Source organism: Nilaparvata lugens, chromosome 6 (genome assembly GCF_014356525.2).
Source record: "Nilaparvata lugens isolate BPH chromosome 6, ASM1435652v1, whole genome shotgun sequence".
NCBI classification, from domain to species: Eukaryota; Metazoa; Arthropoda; class Insecta; order Hemiptera; family Delphacidae; genus Nilaparvata; species Nilaparvata lugens.
In genome coordinates, this window is record NC_052509.1 from 50204303 (window position 1) to 50223597 (window position 19295).

The window sequence follows — 19295 nt, forward strand, 5'->3', positions numbered from 1 at the left end:
AGAGAATCATGGAAATACAAGGAGTTGCGTGGATAAGTTGGTTGGAAAATACAGAGAAAATTCATAGGGTCTATCATAGGGTGGAGAAATCACATAAAAAGTATAGATTATGAAGAGTTGGATGGGGAAGTTGATTACAAAAAAGAAAATTATTGAGTGGAGAGACATAAAAATACAGAGAGTTGTGAAAATTTGGGAGTTTGATAAAATGTTTGAAAAATAGAGAATTAAAAACTTTATCTTGGAGTAGTGTTTCAAAGTATAGAATAATAAAGAAATGGCAAAATTGATCAGAACGAATAGGCAATGATCCTCTTCTTCTGCTAGTGCCTATTCGTTCCGAATATTGGCGATCAGCCTGACTATGAATGGATATCTTATTTACAGCCATCCTAAAAAGATCTGTTGTAGTCTTGGAGAACCAGGTACACAGATTTTTCAGCCATGATATTCTCCTTCTTCCTGGTCCTCTTCTGCCATAGATCTTTCCTTGAAGACCGGATTTCAGCAGGCCGTATTGTATTTTTCTTCATTGCGCATGATATGGCTGAAATATGAAAGCTTCCTGCTCTTTATGATGTTCATCTCTTTTGAAAACATAATATAATAGGCAATGATAGAATTTATTATCGAGTAGAGAATCATACATTAGATACGGAGAATTGCATGGGGAAGTTGGCTGGAACAAAATAAGAACTATAGAGTTGTTCGATCATATACACAGAGAGTTAAGGGAGTTGGTTGAACAAAAGGAGTTCCACGGTCACGGTGCAATTCTCCAAAGAGCTCGCTATCGTTGACTTAGTGAATTTGCGATAAACCCAACAAAATATGATTGAACAACTAGTATATGAGTCATCGTGCGGTTGCCAACTTCATGTCCTAGAAGTTTCATGAGTCGATTTTGAGAATTAGTAATCTCTCTCGTTACTTAATATACGTTCCTCTTGGATTCAAAACCAACATAGAATAACCCTTACAATAATTGACGGGGCGACACTCCTCATCTTTATTCACCAAATAAAACATAAGAATATCACTGAACCTCCAAAAAATTGTGTTCTAACTGCCCACTGGAAATTGAATTATATTGTGAAAAAAACCAAAGCCCCCATTCACAAGAACCAGAGAGGCACATATACGAATAGAAAGTGAATACAAAATAATTTCCCCGCAACTGGAAACAAAAGTAACGCCCATTACAAGAACCCTACATTTTTCCCAACAATTTACAAGAATAGTACAGTGCAAATGAATGGTTTTCTGCTGAGTACAGAGTAGTATGTGGGTCAATGTACGCTGAATGCTTCTTTCGTCTGTTAATAGTTGCTCTGTTTGCAATGCACTTCAACTCGAGAGAAGAGAATAATGGCTGCCATTCAGGGGAAAGTTGCACAGTGAATGGGTGAGGAGGGGTGAGGAGGAAAAGCACCCGAGATTTGTCTTTCGAGAAGAAAAGACAAACATTCGTTTAGAAAGGCACTTCTCACTTCCCACTTCCCACTTCCAGCACACCACTTATCTTATCCTGCTTTATTAGCTTCATTTAAAGTGGACCTACACTAGTTCTCAATGACATTCAGATTACAATAATTTTATTAAAAAGTGAAATCACTTTACACTATCTCATTGAAATAAAGATTACAATGATGCACTGCAATAAGATTCAATTACATTATTGCTCGATGAAATTGCTGTTAAAATCATGAAATGAATATATAATGTGATTATGTTTACGTTCAATGACTTGGAGAACCTTGTTGTTTGAATATAATATTTACTTGATCAATTAAAAATGAACAGTTGAAAGCTGTTTTTTGTACGATAATTGTATAGTATATTAATGGAGCAATCATTCATCATTTGAATGGGATTGAATTTATAACTGAAAATCTTCATTTCCAACAAATACTATAAAATCTATAAATTATACAAAGAGTGTAAGTAAGAAATTCAGCAATAATTGATGAATGAATGAATGAATGCTACTGCGGAGTGCTGAGTTTACTGAATTCTATTGAATCTGTAGTTAAAACTAGTAGTTCTGTAAACAGTAGACCTCACGCAGTATTCTCATCCACAAGTACCTGATAAACTATAGACCTTATGGAAATACAGCAATAGTTTGGCTTCTCCACACATCTGTGTAATCACTTGTCAGCTGATTTATGATGAATAATAATTATTGAGTCTGATTTTTACTCCAATATTGGCGTATGAAGGAGGCTCCTTTTTCATTTTATATTATCCTTGAAATGCAAAATTTCCAAAAACCTTGTATATACGTCGACGCGCAATCAAAAAAGCAACATACCTGTCAAATTTCATGAGAATCTATTACCGCGTTTCGCTGTAAATGCGCAACATATAAACATTCAAACATTTAAAAACATTAAGAGAAATGCAAAACCGTCGACTTGAATCTTAGACCTCACTTCGCTCGGTCAACAAGCCAATATTTATATATTTCAAAATGAAAGCAACTGGTAGAAACCCAAATATGCTCCCATAACATCACAATAAGACAAATACAATTAGTATTCAAAACAAAATCTACTAAACTAACGTTAGAAAAAGTACTTGAAAAGGAACTACTAATATGTAAGAATCTAAGAATTTTTTAAATAGTTTTGATTTATAGGCATATATTTATATAGATGTACTAAAAGACAGTTTATAACTAATATAACGTTAGAACATAATTATGGGATACTGGAGTTCAACAAAATAAGAGATCCTCTAAGTAATGCGGGAACGACGGTTCCTGAATTTCCCAATTCCTAACAAATTTTGTTACTCTCTAGACTTCCCTAACAATTCTCGCGAAATTCTAACTTTACAAGAAAATTCCCTTTTATTCCGTCCTTTTTCAAGCTGACTTTCGAGACTACCCTCCTCTTCCCTCCTCCTAAGAACCTCCTTTTCGAGGACCCTTTTTCCGGGAACACCAACCCAATTTTCCACTTTCTTCCAGTAGCAAACTCGACTAAAACGATTTGAAAAGCGGAGAAAACTTCCACAAAAAGCCGGTTGCGTAATTTGAAGGTGATGGACAACTCTGCAGTAAGTCGCACATCAAACTGTCAGCATCGATTACATGGGAAGCGTAAGAGTTACATATTAAGAATGATGACAGTTAAAACTGAATATTACTATGGAGGGAAACATATTACGAACTGTCAGCATTGATTGAATGAGCAGCGTTCAAGTAATTTATGAGGAATACCGACAGTTGAAAGTGATTCTCACTATAATAGGCGGATACATCCGAACTTGCTGGGCTACGCAGTTATTTCACGCTTTTAATATTCGGCGAAAACTTTTAATAGAAGTTGGATTAACGTCGAGAAACGAGAGGGAACCTCATCAGAATCTACCAAAGTGCGTAACACGTATTTGAAAATGAAAAAGTAACTTTTAGCGGATATGAAAGTCGGTCAAAGTAAAATATAACCAGGCATGGATATGTCAGAAGAAAGTAATATAGGGATGAGCTTACTTTGAGGGAACTGACTTTGAGGAAATTACTTTCAATTTTAAACGATTCTAATGATTGTTGTTAGTTCAACAAACATTGGGCTATTGGTAACTGATAGCCAATATATAGAAAAGCAATGAGAAAATAACATAAATAGCAACAGAATGGTACTTATGTTCCTCCCCTACAACTTATTGTATTGTAGAATCTTCTTCTTTCAAACAGGGATTAGGCTTTTGCCTGTTCTGACTCACATCCAGCTTATAATAAAAAATGTATAAATGAGTTAATTAAAAATGTAATTCAGTTTTATTAATATCTTAAATTTATCCAATATAAGAACATTGCTGAGAAACTAGAAGGAAATATTTTAAAATCGCTAATTTTCATGAGGAAATGGGGACATGAAGGAATTCTCATGTACAAAATAGTCAAACAAACTTTGATAACCAATCAATAAGAGAATCTAATGAAAAAAGCGGATGAACAACAAAGAAATGGTGCTCTCAACAGAGAGTATAGGATATATAAAAAAGCAATGAGAAAATAATATAAATAGCAACAGAATGGTACTTAATGAGGATGTGATACTGAATAATGAGGATGTGCATTCATACTCCATTACATTCTACACTCTCTGGCCACCATACCTCGTATTGTGAAATCTCAATAATGTAAAATATTGAATCATCCATTGTCTGTTTCTATTAAAAGATTATACTTTCGGGAAATTGATCAAACATTCTACCATCTCGTGTAACCTGCATCACATTTGAAACTATTTTTCATCATCCATCAAGTTATTTATCCAAACATTATTCAAAAATTATAGTCAAGAATCAAATTACGATTTGAGAGTCTGATGTATCTGAAGATTCAATGGTACATTAGACCTAGGAACTGGACAACAGACTGTTTCTAAAAATCTGGATAATTCATCAAATTAATCAACTTGATTAAATAAATACTACTTTATCTACTTTAATCTACTTTTACTCAAATAAATACAAAAAGATATTGCATGGAGGTTACAAGTAGTAAATCATCCATGGAAGATAAGGTGGGCTACGTGTAACGAGAATTCAATTGGAGTGGATTTGACAATCGGCTTATTGATAGAAAGAGGGAGTAGACTACCGTACAGGTGGGTATCCAATTTGCCAATTAAAATATATCTTTCGAGTATCGGTATCAAAAGCCAAGCTAACAAATAAAACTCTCCGCTTTTCGGGGGGTTTGCCTACCTAACTCCTCCCCATGAGCCTAAAAAAGAGCGAGTACTGCAACGAAAAAGTAGCGGATTAGAAATAATGAGCTGCGCCGAAACTTTGAGCCGAACCGAATATGACAAACAACGTAGTAACAAGGGGTCGAAAAGCAACCCTCTCATAAAATAAGCCTCTCACAAGTGGATTATTACAACAAAAATGTAAAGGCTAGCTTGACTTTTCAAGCACAACTTCACAAAGCCCTTACTCAGAATAATCGTGAATCGTGAAGCACCGCAGCCACTGAACAGGTTATCAACATGCTTTTGTTGGAAAAACACTCAGCTTCCAGTACACGGGAATATTCCAGGAATTGTTCAAGTGAGAGCCTAAAACCCAACTTCTTGGAAGATGTTATTCCCATCAATCCATTTGTTATTCCCATTTTTATTCATGATTCACAACAGGGAAACAACCGAATATTGCCTTGCAAATGAACACACTTACACCGGTGCATTAGAATTTAAATAGAAGAGAATGGCTAGGAAAAAATTCAAACATGAAACTCCTCAATAATTGACTCATCAACTCCACAACTCATCAACTCATTCACTCATGCATTTCAGAGTCATGTATGTAGACGTTGAGTAGTGATAACTAATAGAGACATCGCGTGTTCTACTATGCTCATTCTATTATAGCTTTGATGCTCTAACTAGATATGCAATGTATGCTTGGAATGATTGATGTAATTGAGGGAACTTTTCACTACCAATTATGGCATATAAATTCTCTACTGAAATTATTTCTTCAGTACTTTTTCACACTTGAGATATTAAAAAAATTAAAGTTTACACACAAAAAATCATCAGAATGTTGAAAATTGAAAAAAAATTGTTTCTTAACAATACACACCTTTACATCATTTGACTATCGTGATTACATTCATTACATATTAGCTTACAGAAAAGGTAGCATGAGATTATCTCTTTCCTGTATAGGGCTACTTGTAATATAAATATAAAGAAAATAAAAATCTCAGTACCCTTTTTTTTATAAAATATTTCAAAAAAAAGGTGATATCACTTGAAAATGGCATAAATGACCGAAACATGTTGTGATAAAATATTTAAAAAAAAGGGTACTGAGATTTTTATTTTCTTTATATTTAGCATGAGATTATCCTATCTTTCCTCCCTGATATTTGTGATCATCTATTACATTATTTTAAAATAATAAAAAATCGATTGGTTTCCATTAAAAATGAATAAAAAGTATCTGCATCCCAGGAACTGTTTTCTTTGTAAATATCCTACAACTTTCCTACCAACTTCAAGAAGATATTATCAGTTGACATCAAAGCTTCATCTTATACAACTCCTACAAACAAGCAAAAAAAACATTTTCTGAGATGATTCCTATGCTGAAGCAATATCCAGGACTGGCATCTAGAGTCCGTCACAAGACCAAACAAATTGCAATTCTCTTTCTTTTCAAAGTGATGAAGGATGAGGGACAGAGAGGTGGAAGTATCAAAAGAGGAGCGAGAGGGAAGAAGAGAAGGTGAGTGAGAAGGGTGAATCAATCTTTAGTAAGGGGAAGAGGAGAAAAGAAATGAAAAATGAAGAGAGGAAGGAGGAGTTATGTGAGTGGGACTGAGAGAGAAGAGTAACAATCTTTTGTATATGGAATTGAACGATCAAAGCACTCAAAGCGATTGAGATGCGTAAAGTAAGAGTTGCAAAGTGATCGATGGAGTGAAAGAGTACGTTAAAGAGAGGAGGAGGAGAAGGAGGAGAAGGAGGAGGAGGAGGAGGAGAAGGAGGAGGAGGAGGAGAAGGTGAAGGACTAGGAGAAGGAAGAAGAGAGGTGGAAGAGGAGGACGAGGAGAAGAAAGGAAGAAAATACAAAAAAAGATTTGAGAATGATGCCAAAAAGGGGAGCGAATCGCAGGTGGACCTCAGAGAACATTTTTCAACTGACAAAAGAAATGGAATCGAAGAGGAAGTTCCAGTGAGGGGGGCTCAAAAGAAAAGAATGGAGAAGAAAAATATCTAACACAAGAAGACGATGTGGAAAATGCTATGAGAAGAATGTAAGAAGACAAAAGAAATATTAGAAGAAACAAGTGAAGTAAGAAGAGGTGTGCAGGACATGAAATGTTATAAAATCATGGAAAATGAGAAAAAATAAGGGACAGAGTGAAAGGAGAAGAAGATGGAAATATGAAGTAATTGATGACGATAGAAAGGATGAGAAAGCTAGAAGATGAGTGGAGAGACAAATAATGAGAATAAGGGAGAAATAAGGTGAGTAACAAAAAATAATACATAAGGAATTAGGGTTTGAGAATATCCTGGAAAAGTAACAGAAAGGAGCATAGAAAGTAACCAAGGATACAGAGAAATAATAAACAAAGAATTAAATGAATTATTAATGAATCAAGAACAAATTTTAAGAAGAAAAAAGAGGTTGGGGAGAAGAAGATAAGTAGCCAAGGAATGAAGAAAAAGAAGAAGAGTAAAGCAACAAGATACAGTGGTCAAAAAATGAAGCAAGATCGATACAGATGAACATAGATGTAATCAAGAGAGAACTAGAACTCACAAGAAAGACCTGGAATGAGGGAGGAAGCAAAAAAGAAACGAAAGGAACCAAAAAGAAGACTGATACAAATGAATTCCGCTTTGTGCCCTGCTTCTGTTATTGCACCTCCCTTCTTCGTAGACCCCCCATTATTGTCGGGTCACGTGATTTATGGAATGGCCAGACAAGGCAAACAAATCATGACGCAATATTATATCAAGATGTGAGTGGTCCTTATTCAAAGTACACCTCACCACTGGACGTCTACTTTATCAATGTTATTGGACAGACATGTCCAGCTAATGTAAGGGAAAGTAATCCCATGCAATGGGAGGAGGTAAATGATTTTTCAGATTTTTGACATGTGATGGAATATGTTGGGATGACGTTGCTGTACTTCAATAGGAGAATTTCTTTGGTTGCATCGGACTTTTGTCGACCAGATAGAAAGAAAAAGAAAATAGGATTGTATTTGGTTGCATCAAGCAAGACCAATTTCAATATACCAGATTAGCCCAATCCTAAGAAGGTATCACCAGGTGGTTCAAGATAGTTGATCCCGGTTGTTGAAACCAAATACTGTATTTCGAGAGATATCTAACATTACTTTTTGAATATTAATAATTTGATATACCGTAACTATTATTAAATATTACTGGTATTTTATATTACTATTGAATAAAACTACTTACGATGGACACGCCATTTTTACATTTATACAGTATTATCGCATGTTAAAAAATCTAGTGTGGTACACTAACACAACTTTCCTTGCTCATTGAACTGTAAGCCTCATTCTTAAAAGAGAATAATTTAGGGGAATAACATAATGACGATTGGTGGCAACATATTTGAAACTACGATCACTTTTACGAGTACTTTTTCCTTTCTGTAGATTGTGAAATTCTTAAATTTTTTTAAAGTCGTCAAAACAGCTGTTCTACAGATGAAATATCTCGACTATGTGTTCTTTTTATGAACTGCTCCACCTACCTACCTCATGTACGAGAAGGAGGTTACAAAGTCCATTTCTCAAGGATGGGGTGGACCCCCCATTAGTATCCCAGAAAGGAGACTCATGCCAGTTGATAGAGCTATGATATACAGGGTATGAATTTGAAAAAAATCGTTAGAGCCGTTTTTGAGAAAACCGTGAAAAACATGGTTTTTTTTAGTAATTATCAGACATTTTTTCCGCCATTTTGAATTGAATTTTATTGAATTTCTTATTGTCGGATCCTCATGGTATAAGGACATTAATTTTAAAATTTCAAGTCAATCGGTTGATTAGGAATGGAGTTATCGTGTTCACATACACACACAGACCAACACCCAAAAATCATGTTTTTGGGCTCAGGGGACCTTGAAAAGTATAGAAAACTTGAAATAAGGGTACCTTAATTTTTTTTGGGAAGCAATACTTTCTTTACCTATGGTAATAGGGCAAGGAAAGTAAAAGTCATCCCATATGAAATTAAGACATCAAACTCATTGCTATGAGACAAAAAATTGTCATAGGATTGATATTCCCCATCAGAGGTTATCCAAAACAGACAAAAGTTATGATACATTTGGTATGAAAATTTACAATAAATTACCTACAGATTTAATATTAGAGACAGAAAAGGAATTTAAGACGAGGTTATTGAATTGGCTTGTGAAAGATCCTTTTTATAGTGTTAAACAGTTCTTTGAGGGTGAAATAATTGCTGCTTAGAGTTAAGAGGTTTCTATTTGTATTTATCAAAAGGCTCAAGTTGTGCTATGAGGAATATGTTTGGTGACTTCAAATTAATTGTAGTACTGTATTTGACAATCTAATTGACTTACAGTTTACTTACTGTATTATTTTTGAGACTCAGTAGTGTGATTTTGTGTGTACAGTTGCTGTAGAACTTAATTTTATCGTTTATTGTACTGTATTCAATATTTGACTTTGCCTATTGTTCTAAGAATTTAACGGCAATAAAATCATATATATTTATTTATTTATTTCATTCATTTATAATTGAATTGTCATGTAGGTACTTCCGGATGCTACAACACTCAAGACAAATTAAAATTAATTTCTTCAATAATCATAATTGCAAGATCAGAAAGCACACAATACAATTATTTTTAATTGTATTCACTCATAAAACAAACAAAAAACTTACAAAAGATATTGATGAATGGGTGAAAACTAGAATATTTTTCAAAATAGACTTTTAATAATAAAATTACACATATTAGATTGATTTGGTGAATACCTAAAATAAAATTGTGATTTTGTGAATTTCAACAAAGTTCTTTTTTGTGTTTCAGTCAAGAAGAAAAAAAAAAGAAAAAAATCTTTCAATGATTTGAACTGAACTCATTGCTAGCGATCAGACACGTGTCTCTGCTAGCAATTACTGCCGGTAAAATGAGTACAACTGGGATTTCAGTTATGTTATATCTAATTTATTTTTATTATTTCTAGAATAGAGTATATTCTGAATTTCTGTATGATGTACCCAATTATTATGTGAATTTTTAATTGTATAACTCTTGTATATATGGCAAATAAATTGAATTTGAATTTTTCTTGGAATACCTTACAAGACTATCCATAGAGGTGAGGAGAGGGATAGAAGCGAACACTATCACCATCACTATCAATAACAAATACTTATATATATCCACAGATAAGGAATACATTGGTTTCTGAATGATAAAATGTTTTTGAAAGTGAAAGAGGTTGATAAGTCATAACAGAAAAAACTAAACTGTCGACGAAGACATCCTCCAATTAAGGACTCCAAGATGGCGATGATGATAATAAAGAGCTGTCGTAAGATTCACAACTGTCACCATTATTTACAGTTGAATTTTTGAATGGGAAGCTTTCATGATACCTGTAAGGAATGCTGACTATTTAATGCGAATCTCACCATAGAAAATAAAGGGAGAAAGCGGTCCTAGTCAAAAGTGTTGACCAAAGAGTAAAATAATAGTGTAGTCCTTTAGGCAGTCAGAGTGGAACAAATAACGGAGGCGAATAATGATTATAACGAATTATGAGAATAGAAATTATAAGCGTATAGATGTAGAAGTATGTCAACTACTTTAGCAGTCGAAAAAGAATACCTGAAGGTAGGCCTATTACTCATAACAAACTAGATTCCACAATATAATAGTATAGTATCAAAGAATTTTATTATCTATTTACTCAACTATTATCCTATTAATTCATTTATTGGATCATATCACAGAAGATAAAACAATATTTTTCTGGTAATATTATTTAATTAAAATTATAAATACCTGGATGCTAACCACATCCACAGAAAAAAATACAAATTTTGGAAATATAATATTGCATGGAACAAGAATAAAGATTTGATCAGTATCCATGATCAATTCCAAACTACCTGATAATATGAAGTCTAGTTACTTTCCCTTCATGATATAGGTTACTCCATACCAATGTAACTAGGATGTATTCTAGGCACATTGCTCCATACCATAACATAAAAGTCCTTTCTCTGTGGCCATACGTTATAATTTAATAGGTGTAATAAGTTAGGTTTAGCTTTAACATCATTCATATTTTGCCAGCATCGAGCGGATAAAAGTTATTGTATATCATAATGTTGAACATATGTAAGTTTATTGTAGATGAAGTTACTCAACTTGAAGACTCTAACGAACTCTACATTCTCACTAATTTCACAGTCTAAATTTTGTTTAATTCAGTTTACGTCACAGGTAATAATAGTTAAAATAGTTGAAACCTGACACCATTCTGATTTGTGAATGAAGTCAAGTTATAAAGTTTATAGTTACTCAACTCAAAGTTATTCCTCACAAAACTCCCCATTCAATGGATGGCACCAAGTTTAACTGATTCAACTTAGAGTTACTCAACTCTAAATGAACTCAACATTCTCACAAATTCCAGACACATTCTAGGGTTCTAGAAGACACAAAACAGAAATAAATCCTTGGACTATGAATGGTGCACATCACATCTGTCTCGAATACAAGGCACAACTAGGATAGCAATTAAGCGTAATTAGTAAAGAGCAGCCAGCCTACTAAATTAGTAATAAAATGTGCGGCTGGCTCGAGGTCCTACATCATTCATGCAGCAGCAAGACCCAAGGAAATATCAAGAATGAAATAGGAAGAGGGAAAGAAGGAGAAGGAGAAGGAGAAGGAGAAGGAGAAGGAGAAGAAGAAGAAGAAGAAGAAAAAGAAAAAGAAGAAGAAGAAGTGAGAGAAGAAGAAGAAGAAGAAGAAGAAGAAGAAGAAGAAGAAGAAGAAGAAGAAGAAGAATGGAAATAAAATAAGGAAAAGAATCAAAATAAAATAAGGAGGAAAAGGAGAAGATCAAGAAAAGCGAAGAAAATAAGAAGTACCAGTTGAATTGACGAGATGGTAAGGATGAGGAAGAGGAAAAATATGAGAAAAATGAAGAAGTGAATAGGAGATGAGAATAGAGTAGACATAGAAGAGATTGAGAAAGAGAAACGTATTGTTCCTTTAATTAATGCAGGACGGACACTGAAACAAAGCAGCGTGGATACAAACGCTGTAAAATATGAACCGAGTTCTGTTATTAGTCCTTCATTTTTTGCAAACAGTTTGTTCTTTTTAATTGAGCCATTTAATGAAAGGAAGGGTCAGGCCGCTTCAAGCTAATCGCAATTCAAGGCAAATTAAATTGATTTCAATTAATTTTTTCATAAAGACGTTAAATGTCTCAAAAAAAAAACTCATAAATTTCTCGGCTGGACATAAAACTCCTGCGAGCTTCACAAAGGATGTTTTTTTCCAGAATTTATCTTTAAACAAAGTATCTCAATTGAGATTTCATTTTCACAATCGTTGGTAGAGTGTATTCTATTTCTGCATTCGCTTCATTATCACTTCAAACTGGTTCGGAACACACACAGAATTTAATCCACATTTCGTGATAAATTTCAATAAAATAGTTTGAGAAATGAATTGGGTTAAGAATGAAATTTACCATTCCAATTTTCTTTGGTATTACGAACGAATTCGTGAAAATGAATTTGATACCATTGAAATGTATTAGTGAAGATGTTTTTCTTCCTTAAAAATTCTCCAATCATGCCTCCATGTTTCCAAAACGAAAATTTATAAATTACGAGAAAAGCTTCAAATCAAGACACTTATCATTCGACCTAATGAAGCAGCAGAGTAGCTAATTGAACCACTTTTATATGATACAACTAATAACTGGTTTAAGAACTACCGTCAACATATTGAATATCTTGATCAATCTACTCAATAACCTGCATTCTGAATTAAACAACAAAATGCAGTCCATTGCAGTTTAGAAGGTTTCCATTCCACGCAAATCTTCAACATAGAAAAGAAGGCTGTAGTGTAATATAGTTTTCGCCACACTTGGATGTAATGAGCTGGTTTACGTGCGTCATATGGTGGCCGAAAGTGATTGTTTTCCGACCAGGCCGGTAAAACTTTACGGCCCTAGGGCTGTAAAATGACCTTGAATAACAGCTGATTCTGATTTGATATGAACGGGTTTACAAAATAGTTTTTGAAACAGAATCAGTTTATGCTTCTAGAATTGAATAAAGTATTTTGCAATAAGATACTATCATTTCATTTGGATGAATGAAATACAAATAAGATATTATAAACTACTCAAATTCAATTTTCAGAGTATAATAGAATCTAACCTCAAACCTCATAGTACTGCGTTTATCACAAAACCTGGTGGATAGTTTTGGAACTACTTGGGCAATATCCATGGTGCTGAACGTTTTAACAAATAGTTTATGAAACAGAATCAGTTTATGCTTCTAGAATTGAATAAAGTATTCTGCAGTAATATACTATCATTTTATTTGGATGAATGAAATAGAGGTAAGATATCTTCTTCTCTATATAATAAGAGAGAGTGGGGTGTGTTTGTTCGCATCAAAACATGTCAACTTGTGGATTGCATACCGGAAAAACGGGAATGATTTAGATCTCCAAATTTTGAACATAGATTCTAAAAATATCAATCTCGTGCACCTGGAAGCCCAAATTTCTATTTTCCTTCTAGATTTTTCAGAATATTAATGTTCAAATTCATCTATGCTACCGTAGGCTAATTGAAGTTCCATAGCCCAAAGTGTGTATTTTTATCAGCAGGTTATAAGACTACCATTTACCAACGTCTAAGTAGCGCAGCGGTAAGAAGCTTGCTTACGGAGCGATGGTACCTCGGTTCAAATCCCCCGATGCTTTCCATTTTTTTGTTCTTAATTTTTTCCCTCGAAACGTATTATTATCAATTATTTTTTGAAGGAATTTGTTTTCATTACTATTGAACTTGGATTTTATCAAATAATTTTATTTTCAATGTAAAATTTTGCCACCAGTACAAATGAATTGGACATAGTCTTCATGCTGTAGGCCTATAATTTATTGAATTTCATAAGAAAAACATGAATAGATCACAATAAAATGAGTAATAATTTTTATTCTTCAGTTATAATGTAGGCTACTATCAGACACGAATTCCCAGTGAAACGAGTATTTTAGGTATTTTTTTTGGAATTGGGAAAACAAGAGGCTGCCTGATTCAAATTGAGGAGGATCCTAATAGAACTAAAATTTATTGATGTATTGGAAAAATCAATATGATTCTGTGAGGTTTCCAAGTATTATGTATTCTTCAGTTTTCTATACTTTAATAACTAGATACTAATAACTATACTAATAGCTAGAGCTATGACCTTCCACTTTTGTTTTCGGAACTGCTTAATAAACAATTATTCTCATATATATTGTTTATTTCTCTGTGTGGCGAAAAATAGCGTTCGCACCACGGGCAAAAATGTTTTTCCGGCTCTCAATCTTTTCTAGTCCTCGGCCTACGGCCTCGGACTTGAAAACCGATTTCGAGCCGGAAAAGTCTCATTTTCGGCCCTAGGTGCGAAATATACTATTACTCACATTCATAAACATGTCTATTTAAATAAATTCCTGATTTCATGAACAAATTTCATGTATCAAGGTTAGATGAAATATCAATGTATAGGAATAGAATGTATATCTTCTACTATAGGAATAGAATGTATATCTTCTACAGTATATTTTATGGTATGCACTAAGCTGCACCACACTTTAAAACTGAATGTAAAAATCTGTCAACATTTCTCCTTCCACATATTCAGGTTCACCTTGAGATAGGCCTCCAGATTTTCCGATAAGTATGGATTGTTTCTCCAAAAGAACTAGATAATAAACTCTCCTACTCGATAAAACTCGTTCAACATTATTTCAAAATTGGACTAAAAAAGAAGATGATGATGATTACTGGAGAACGATTTCTTTGATACGAAACCCGTTAGCTCATTTCTTTTACGAGACAGATTATCGTGCCTGAAGCAAAGATGCATTCAAAAACCTGCACTGATTATTACAAGATCATCTACAGTGTGACTCACTTTGAACTGACAGCAATTCTTATAAAAAACACAAATACATCCTATTCAACCAATGCTGACTGGAGTAGGCCTCACTAAAGAACAATTTTGCTGAAGAGCACTTTCAACTAGCGTCTGTCTGGCAAGTTCTAGTTCAAGTTCGTTTCATTCAAGTTCAAGTTGAGATCAATGGAGGCAACTGCTGCCCACTTCCTCTAACAATTACAGTTTTTAAAGCCGTCAAGAAATGCAACGAAAATGGAAATTGCATTCACATTATTATATTACTAGTTGTTGAGAACTGCACTACAATACTTCACATTACAATCCAATTCATTACAATTCTCACAATCCTTCAAATTACGATCCTCGGTTGATGAATATGGTAAACTTTCAGACATTGATGGAGACATCCACAATTCATTACGTCTGATAAGCTGTGCTCGATGTAAGAAATGAATAACTATTAAATAGACAAGGATTAATAATAATGCATCACACATTTGAAAGATATGCAAATTACATTCATCCTATAATGATTTGGATGACAAAGGAACAACTGCTTCTTCTGCACTTAATTGAGCTTCATATAGAGTGAAGAGTCTACGTCTATATAGTTCACATGAAACAGTATTTCTTCATATTATGGTGAAATTCACTCTCTGTATTCAGCATCTGATTAAAATTGGTTTGCTACCGTTGTCTGTCATTAAACAAAGCATAGCTCTATCCTTTTCCAACTCCACTCCCGTGCCTAATTGTCTGTAGAATATGTAGATATATAATGAACTAGAATATTTATCTTAATTATGGAAATTGTTTTTGAATCATGAATTTTCTTTGAGAAAACATATATTTGGGATAGAATTGTTAATTATTAGCAAGAATCAACAATCAATACTATAAGACCGGATAGACCGGGGATAACAACACATGAATAATAGCTATCTTCTAGGTGGTGGTAAAGGAAAAGTGAACGAAAAGGTGGTGGTATAGGAAAAGTAGCTAGGTGCTGTCCACTGTCCAACAATGCCTTCTTATAATTTTCACTGACTTCTCATTTTTTTCCACTGACTTCTTATAATTTTCACTGACTTCAAAGCGTGAATTTCACTATATGTAACAATAATTGTCTGACTACATTACTTTTTATTTGGAGGGAATATTTTCAAAAACTTATTGAGTTTAATTGTGGAGCTGAACTGAGATAGTACTACCGAATCAATCACTTCCCATTCTTATTATGACAAATACGATATTTATCGACAGATTTCATCATTATTTTTGGGTTTGTTCCCACTTGAACCCAATTATCGAAACAATTCAATTCCATCAATGATCACTCTAGTACTGGAAAAATATTTACGACTCCAATCATTCATTAACAATCGACAATCAAATAGCAACCAAACTCATGAAACGATAGAGTTCAAGAAGCCACTCCAATTATAATTATTATTTCTGATAAGAACTGAAGAGTGTCAATGGAAGTGCATTGATAACGACTTTCGAGTCGAATTGGGAAACATTATTTAATTGGAAAATTCATTCAAATCCCTGGCTTCTTATCAAACTGAAGTGTAGTAGTTAGTTATCTGCAATTGTTTAGAAGTGAAGACCTCCAATAAAAACATTTGCTTGAATAATAAAAACCTCTCAGCTTGGATTTACAAAGAAGGTTGAATGCTGAATATCAATCAATTGAAAATGGAAACCTTGAGGGAGCTCTATGCACATAATTTATGAACCAATTAAATATGAACCTTCAACAAATTTGAACACTCAATTCATAGAAATCAATTGATTTGAGTGAGATACAAATTAAATTAGAACCCAGTCAAATAAACAAATTCAAGCAGTTCGTGAAATTCGTATTATTCAGGATAGTCTATGAACAAAATTTAGAAAACGCAAGATGAACAACTCCCTGTGAAATATAGCGGAACTGGATCCTATCTGAAAGGTCAAACTGCAGTTACCATATCTTCGAAAAATCAGCAGCATCAGGTTTTAAAGTGAAGTGAACAGCAACACTTAAATCAACTAAATTCCAATTCCTACTACGCCACTAAAGAGGAATACACTATAAAACTGTCAGCATTACAATGAATAACATAAGTGCTTCCCACAAAACCAACACTGACTATTTTAGAGTGAATCTCACTAGCGAACTGCATACAAATTAATACTGAGAGCTACATAAAAGGCAAATGGATGCATTAGAACTGAGAGCTGCTGGCAAGTATGCCTTAAAACAGAAGTTTTACGCAGGTCGGCTACTAAAATAAAATTGTGCACTGATAAAAATGTAAAAGTCAACGATTTTGGAGAGAAAAACTTGTTTGCTAAATGTTTTTCAATTTCCATAATCGGACATGACAATCGAATTTGGTCAGCGTTGTCAAGAAAGCGAGGAGATAAAAAAATAGAAGTTAAACTTCAGTAATGAATTTCAAGATCATTCACAAATTTGAATACAATATTTATATTCCATGATAATGACAATAATTTATCCCGTTGTTGATTGTCATGACAATTTTATTATTAGAGGATTAAGCCAATTAAAGGAGTTGATGAATCAATCATTGGATGAAAAATCATCAAAACACTGTATGGACCCTAGATATTCATTCCCTGAAACACATCTTTTGTAGGTAACAACCTGAATACAGCAGTTTCATTATAGTAGTTTTCTCTGGTAACAACATTTACAATAAGAACAATTTCTGGATAAACATTAATGTATTCAAGATAGCTATTTTTTAAACTGATTCCTGAATAGCGACAAATAATGCTAATTTTGTTTCTTACAAGAATTTGAATTCGTATACTACAATAAACTTCCAGTAATGTGACCAATCACATCTTTGTTGTACTGTACATTACAATAATTCAATATTCGATAAAATGTCTCGAAAGTGAAATGGCTAATAAAACACCACTAATTTAGCCTCTACCACAACATCACCTTTACCACAGCACAGAATGTAATTCAATACATGCCGCCTCCCAGCATCATTTCAGCTCAAAATTATTAAATAACTCAACAATTTCCACCACAACATCTGTCAGTAATTTGAATGGACTTGGAAGGACACTGATTCTTCAAACTTAATTCAAACTCAATCTAACTACAATGATATTAAAGCTTTAAACTGTCAGCATTGGTCGAATTGGAAGGGTTAGCGTTACAGATAAGGAATTCTGACAGATTCAAGTGAATCTCACTTGTGGAAGTAACTAGGGCAAACAGATTTGTTTGGTTATGAAACGCTGTAATGACATTGCGAACGGACGATTTGAAATGACTTCACCTCCGACAAAAGCTTCATTCAACACGCAAATTGCTAGCGACATTCATCCCAAGAAACAGATGTACTTTACAAGCAGTATAGTGTATAGCGCAGGTCAAAGCAGGGCTTTCATGATAAAATACAACATTTCCTTATCTAAAGAGTGTGTTAATGGATGTTAACATTTCAGAACTTCGTTAGGCCATTAGTACAACAGTGAACTCTGTACAATAGTAGCCTTCTCTTCATGAACAAGTGCAGTATATTTTTATTGCATATACCAGGCTACACAAATACGTCCATTTGAATAGTCAGTCAATATAATCACAATACCATGTTTTTTGTTTGTTTGAGATTGTAAATTGGAGAATGACTCAAAATTTCAGTTCATCTAAGCATCTAATCTATTTGATAATGTTTCAAAAGTAAAAGGGTAGGGTAGGAGGGAAGTATGATCTTATATGCTGGTATTAATCAAAATATTATGAATATTATTCCTGAATTGAATATGAATAAATTGATAAATGCATTTATAAGCTCCATTACCACACCACCGTTGATTTGTTAGCAAAAACTCTAAACAACACTGATGTATAAGTTATATTTGTACTGATGTATATTTTAATTCAATAAAAAAAAAGTTTATTTTGCATGTTATCATAACAAGAAAATAAAACACAAATGGTTGCGACCAAGCATGGTTATCAGTGTACTGCAATAAATTGACAAGCTATTCTCCCAAACCATGCTAACTTTCTGTTGATCCAGAGAGACAGATTTGAGAGAGCTGAGACCATATTGCAACTAGACTTCCTACGTTAACCACATACTATTGATTCCATTTGGTACAGAGCTGGAGAGTATATTAGTCTACAGTGATACATTTGGTCTGAGGTCTGAGCTATCGATTTGTAATTAGTGGTACCTATACTCTCACTAGCGCAATTTTGGGAGAGCATCACTGTCTGATGAGAAATTAGTAATGACATAATTGTCACGGGCTAATGACGAAATGTGTTTCAATGTAATATTCATGGAATACAGTACTTCAAAAACTTTTTCACAACGAACGCATGTCTGTGGCCTAAGAAACAACTCTCTTCTCAAAAAAGAATAAAATCTTCTCTTCCTCATCAATCTTATTTTTCTTGATTATAGCCTTGAATAAAGCAATAAGGGGAACCCATATATGCACCTTCTAGAACACTAGCGAAAACCATTTCAAATGAATAATAAAGCAGGACAAATTTCCTGTACAATAATCAGTTTCATTACAAGATTCACCATGACTTCGCCC

General features: G+C 33.7%; 1 protein-coding gene across 1 annotated transcript in view; it reads right to left on the bottom strand.

Annotated features, from left to right (window-relative positions):
* The window catches only part of LOC111050083 (triple functional domain protein), a 463117-nt gene that overhangs the window by 172208 nt on the left and 271614 nt on the right, over window positions 1-19295 (bottom strand).